The following is a 6,531-nucleotide window of genomic DNA, read 5'->3' as shown; positions in this document are numbered from 1 at the left end:
GTCCTTGATCCCTAATGCTTTTGCTATCATTTCAGGACATATGTTGAGGCTGCTGCCTCCATCAACTAGCACATGTGGTACTGTCATTCCTCTTACTTGAACGACAATGTACAAAGCATTATTATGAAATGAATAAGGCTTTGGAAGGTCCTCATCCGAGAAGGTGATCAGTGCATTGGTCATGGCTGAATTCACGATTTGCGCCATGTCTTCAGGAGTGGTACTAAGTTTGACTTTAATCTTTCTGAGCAGATCATCCAGTACTTGTTGGTGCTTGTGGGAATTCTTGGCCAAGTCCAAAATTGAAATATTGGGCAGAGCAGTCAAAGGCTTTTGACAGGAAGTTTCTCCCTTTTTTGGGATGGATTTGAGAAAATGTTTTGGGAACCTTGGAATTTTACTTGTCGCTGTAGGAAATACTTCGACTGGCTCCACTGATACTTTTAGCTTATCAAAAGCTGAAATTATATCCACCCTTTTGGTGGCTGGTGCTGCTTGTCACAGTACTGAAACCTGATGTTGCACTTGAAGATCTTGTGCAGAACATGGCTTGATGTACTCGTGAGGCAAGAATGGCTGTTCAGATATCATTGCTGTGGTGTGTGAAGGAAAGGGCTGGTTGAGAATGTCCATTTTCTCTTCTTCATCTCCTTCCACCAACATATTCTTATCAATAAGGTCCTGCACAATGTTTTTAAGAACAAAGCAGTTCTCAGTGTTGTGTCCCACTGTCCTGTGGAACTTGCAAAATTGATCTTTCCACTTCCCCATGGGCACAGGGGGATCGGCCAATCTAGGCAACTTGACCATCTCTTTCGACAACATATATTCAAGCACGTATTCGAGTGATTGGTCTAAAAGAGTAAATTTTCTATCGTAACTCCATCCTTCATGTTTGGCTTTTTCACGTAGTTTCGGCCCTTGATCCTGCTGAGGCGGCTTGCTATATTGAGGGGCAGGCTTTCCTTTCTAATCACCTTTATTGTTTAAATTGTTTGTGCCATAGCAGTAATCTTTCTTCTGCCCTTTATACTGATTTCGACTGTTGTTGTTGTTGGCAGAATAGGTGAAATGTGTTTTCTTCTTTTGTTTGCCTTGAGGGTTATGTTTGGAAAAGGTGAAGCCTTCGTAGACTCCATTCTCCACACTCAGCTCGAGCCATTCGGCTCTCTCGGTCAGTTCAATAAAAGTGTGAGACGGTGTAGTAGAGATTAATCCTCTTAATGGTTGCGAAAAGTTGTTGAGGATCAATGATAGGGCGTGCCTCTCTAAAATAGGATCTCTCATTTTGTTGCAGGATGACCTCCATCTGTGAATGAAATCCCATGCTTTCTCGTTCTCATTCTGCCTCAGACTGCAGAGATGACTTAAGGTTGGGAGCGCCTCTGTGTTGAACAAGAAGCGTTCAATAAATAAGTTCACCACTTTATCGAACTCCTTGAACTCGATGGGGTTGATATGCTCAGCATACCATTTAGTTGCAACTCCTTCCAAGCTACGGGGAAAGCATAGGAATAATGCTCGGTTGTCCCTCTTGAACCTTGAGCACTCAGCAAAGAAAGTGGCGAGATGAGCTTAAGGTTGACTTAAGGTTGGGAGCGCCTCTGTGTTGAACAAGAAGCGTTCAATAAATAAGTTCACCACTTTATCGAACTCCTTGAACTCGATGGGGTTGATATGCTCAGCATACCATTTAGTTGCAACTCCTTCCAACCTTAAGTCACCTCAGACTGCAGAGATGACTTAAGGTTGGGAGCGCCTCTGTGTTGAACAAGAAGCGTTCAATAAATAAGTTCACCACTTTATCGAACTCCTTGAACTCGATGGGGTTGATATGCTCAGCATACCATTTAGTTGCAACTCCTTCCAAGCTACGGGGAAAGCATAGGAATAATGCTCGGTTGTCCCTCTTGAACCTTGAGCACTCAGCAAAGAAAGTGGCGAGATGAGCTTTTGGGTCGCCAGAACCGTCGAACTTGATGAATTTACGAGGAAGGTTTTCTAGATCTTCGTCACCTTCTAAGCCGTCATAAAAGTCCTCACTGGTGAAGACTTTCTTGCCCTTGTCGCGGGCTTTCAGATTTTTAACAACTCTAGCCATTTCTCTGAACTGTGCTTGCAGAGGCACTTCTGTGACCTGACTCTTTGATTTACAGCTTTTCCTTTGTTCTTGGCCCCATTTCTGAAATGCCAGAGGCACCTCATATTCTTCATCAGTTTTTTCAGTTGAGTCTGTTCCGTCTGAAATCTTCTCTGGCCGCACTTGCTTTCTGGAAGCCTTCTTATCCCTGTGCCCGTGGAACTTTTCTCTGAATGGATTCCTTTCTGAGCTGGTCCCGGGCTGCTCATTCATCATTTTTCGGAACATGGCATACATTTGAGGGTCTATGCCATCATCCTCTTGTTGCTGATCTTGACTCCTCTCGGATCGCGAGGAGCCCATCTCTTCTTCTGAGGCCGACGAGTACTGAGATGCCGTTGTTTTTTTGCCTGATCTTGTCCGAACCATCAAATGTTATAGATGCTCTCTGCAGGGCAAAGACCTGATTAGATTCTGAAGGAGTAGGCTTTTGGAAGAAATATTTATTGAAAATATGGTAGACAATTCAAAAAAGATATCCCATTACTAGGGACTGAGTCATCGCGAGAATCACGACAATTATATTGTTATTCTTTTTGCAAGAGATATAAACAACGAAAATAGGCCTTGTTACCTAGGCGAGGTCATCAAACCACACTAGAGAGAGAAAATTTTATTGGAATGAGAAATTTGAACTTTTATTGATCTTGACAAAGAGGTGGAGGACAAACAATTTGCCACCATTCATGATAGTCGGCAGACACTCTAGGACCAGGAAAGATTTTAAGAGAAACAAAAGAATCCCAGCTGTAACGGGCAGAATGATATGCCCGAGACCATTGTGCGGAAGTGAGGTCAAACTCTGCCATAGCTCCTGATAACAATCGGGCTTCGACGTACTGCTGCCTCTGGGAGAACTGCCGAACACATCGTTAAGGCTGATAGTAAGTGCAGAAGAATGGTCCCAACAACTTGAACAGCTTGCCATAAGCATATGTATATCTGGGAGGAGATAATTGTCGATCAAAGTAGTCCCAAACTACGTCATCTTCTTGAATGCTGTCGATCATGGACCGATATTGTGCCACTGAAAGAAGTTCTTGACCATTGTATCTGAAAGATCTTGCCCGGGTTGGAACATGTTGAAAGAACCAGGATTGAAGTGCGTAGACACATCCTTCAACTAAGATGATTTCTCCAAGTGAGAAATGAATCAGACCCCGATACAGGAAAGCAAGAGCTGCCATAGCTGTGGAGAGACGGTTGGTCTGTCAACTTCCCCATCTTCTCATAAGCTGGATTATTTTGATGTCCATGTAGTTTTGTCCATCTGAAAAGAGAGCTAATCCTACAGTGCATAGGACCATTGCATTCTGGATTCTTTCTCTAGTTGTCTTGGATAGTGAGCTGACTTCAACGAAGGTCCCGTACTGGCGGTACAACTCGAGCAGGTTGACATATTCATTTCCATCCAACTGAATCAGGGGCCAGGATCGACGGCCTGTCATACGAGCTAAGGAGTCTCGGGGGTCCAAACCCTTGACATTGATAAGGAATTCATGTTCTAATGGATCTCCTGGTTGACTGACTGGTTCTGGTAATCCCATAATTTCTGAAAATTCATCCATTAAAATGGTCATCTCTCCCCATGGGAACCAGAAGGTGCATGTCCGTGGATTCCATCGCTCTGCCATTGCGTGGATCAGGTTGCCGTTGATGGTCTGCTTTCCAACTGCTGACGCCAATTCTAATCCGCACTCGCTTAAATGGTTCGGGAACATTCGGGAAAAGCTTTTGAGCCAAGAATAGTACTACCGGGGAATGAAAGTTCTGGTGCTAAGGGCTCGATGTTCAGGACGGCCTTGTCGCACCTCGTTGGAGATGTGACCTTCAGGAAAGATAGGATCGACTTGACTGGATGCCATCGAACTGAAAACAAAGAAAGTCTCAGAATGAGACTTAGGAAAATATGAGAAATTTTGAAAATTCACAGGCAGGATATAAAATGTAGTCGGAAATTCGAGATACAGTAGAAAGGTAGAATGGAAAACCACCTGGAGTTTTGAAAGAAATGGGATATTTGAGAAAATCATCCAGGGTTTGAGAAAATAAAGGAAAAGGATGAGAATATGGGTATTTGAAAATAGTTTGGGAAAAATGTAAGAAAATAGAGGTAACATACAAACAATCACAGCCTGCACAAACATTCATGCACATACAACACTCCCTAAAAGGCTGACTCTAAATGATCATTTTGAAAACAACTGTAGAACCCTAATCCTAACTCTAGGTTCAGATCATCTTTGTCCAATCCAGTTATGCCGATATACCCGAATTAAAATCCGAGGTACGTGGCATACATTCTCAACTCCGGTTCTAAGGTAAGGTTTTTCAATATCCTTGAGCGCCTACCGATATACTTCAGACTGTGGCCCGCGGTATGTGGTAGGGGGGTGTTAACCCAAATAATTGGCCCAGTTGTGAGGCTTTGTCCCGAACTAGGGTTCTGGAAAAGAGCCCAGCAACGTGAAGAGCGGGTAATGATAGGTAATTGAGGTTTGAAAAAATGATCACATGCAAGAAATAGAGGGCTCTAAATCCTAGAGAGATAGACTTTGAAAACTTTGAAGAAACATACATTGTTTGCATTCAGATCCTAATTTGAGGAGAGTTGTGTTTAAACCGAAGTCTATGTGAGCATGAAAAATATTTTCTCAATCTGGTCCTACCAAACCATGCCTATGCTATATGCAATCAATGTCAGCTAGGTTAGAATCTAGGCTCCTAGGTTCGCATGATATCAAAAGTAAATGAGCTGACATTTTGTGAACACAGTTTTGATAATTGAACTAAGTCAGGCACAATTTTGATCAAACAAGGACAGGTCCCATCATGGTCGCCAAACCTGTTATCATCGCAAAATTTTTCCGTCTTCCCTTCCCTTGCGGGAGAGAGAGGAAAATGCTTTCGCGAGTCAAACTTGACCGGATTTTGGAATTTTGTTTTGAAATACTCGCCTCCGTTTTTTAAAATAGCGAGAAAATCTATGGGATGGGGCTCGACCTGTCGGTACGAGGTTCGACCATTCCTGCCGCCTTTAACAGGGGTAATCGAACCAAGGACCAAAATTGTGCTTGACTTAGTTAAATCATCAAAATTGTGTTCTATCCAAAACGCACAAAGAACTCAGGCATGTGCTATGAGATTTTGGAAAAGGTAAGTTGGAAAAATATGATGTATGCTTAGAAAACATTTGGAGTTGAAAAGCATTTCTCAAGAAAAAGATGGAAATCAATCTCTCAAGAAACTCAAATGAAAGGATTTTAGAAATGACCAGAAAGTTTTTGAGGATGCGAGAAAATCATGAAGGGTTGAAATCCTGGGAAAGTAGAAGTAATTCTTGAGAAAAGATGAACATTTTGAAAATGAAAATATTTGTCAGGGAAACTCCAATTTTGAAAACTTTCTTTGGAAAATGATTGGAAATTCATAGGAAAATCCTTAGGAGCAGGAAAAGCAAAACTCAGGAAATTGAAATACTGAGAGTATTAGACTTGAAATATTTGAAAATTGATTTTGATTCTTGAGAAAGATTGAGAATTTCCTTTTGAAAATGAATCTTCAGCAAATAACATTTTCCAGGGAAAATCACGGGAAAACTTGACTTGGAAAATCCGATTTTGAAAATTTTAGAAGTTTCTTGAGAAATTGATTTCCAGGGAGTGAAATTTTCTTGAGAAAAGCAGATGATGCCATGATGCAGATGATCTGAATGGATGGATGTACTTTAAAAATAACATCTAAAAAGGTTTTCTGAGAAATTTGTTAGAAAATATGTATTAAGTCAAAGTAAATCCTTCACATATTCTCACTGTGGCCATGAATATGTTTAGAGTTTAATTGAGTTAATTCACAATATTTTGAAAAATTTGAAATATGATGTGCATTTTGAAGATAGCCTAAGAGTGTAGGTTCAATGTGACTGGTAGAAAGATGATGGATCTGGGTCTCATCCATATTCCGACTAGGGCCGTAAATATGGACTCCACCGAGTTCATCAACTTTCTAAGAGTTGGTGCCCGTGCCATTCGTGTACATCCATAGTGATTTTGAAATGCAATGCATGAACGGCATAGTCAGGATATTACAGAAGTCAAACTATATGATATGCATCATAATCTAAGTAGTAAAGTAAATATTATTCCAAATCGGATTATTACATCTCTGACATAAAGCAAAATAAATGAAAAATACAAAGCTTAAGAGGGTCAGCATTCTCCAGGTTTTCCTGCAAATATAAGTCAGCCCGAAGAATAGAAATACAAGATATACAAGATATACAAGGAAATATACTTATATGCCTATATATATGTATATATATACATATATATAGGTATATATATTTATATGTTTATATATATATATATATATATATATATATATATATATAT

The sequence above is a fragment of the Nuphar pumila genome, chromosome 9, assembly GCF_984573655.1.
Source record: "Nuphar pumila chromosome 9, dmNupPumi1.hap1.1, whole genome shotgun sequence".
Classification (NCBI taxonomy): domain Eukaryota; kingdom Viridiplantae; phylum Streptophyta; class Magnoliopsida; order Nymphaeales; family Nymphaeaceae; genus Nuphar; species Nuphar pumila.
The sequence above is the reverse complement of the archived record's forward strand: the minus strand, read 5'-3'. Positions refer to the sequence as shown.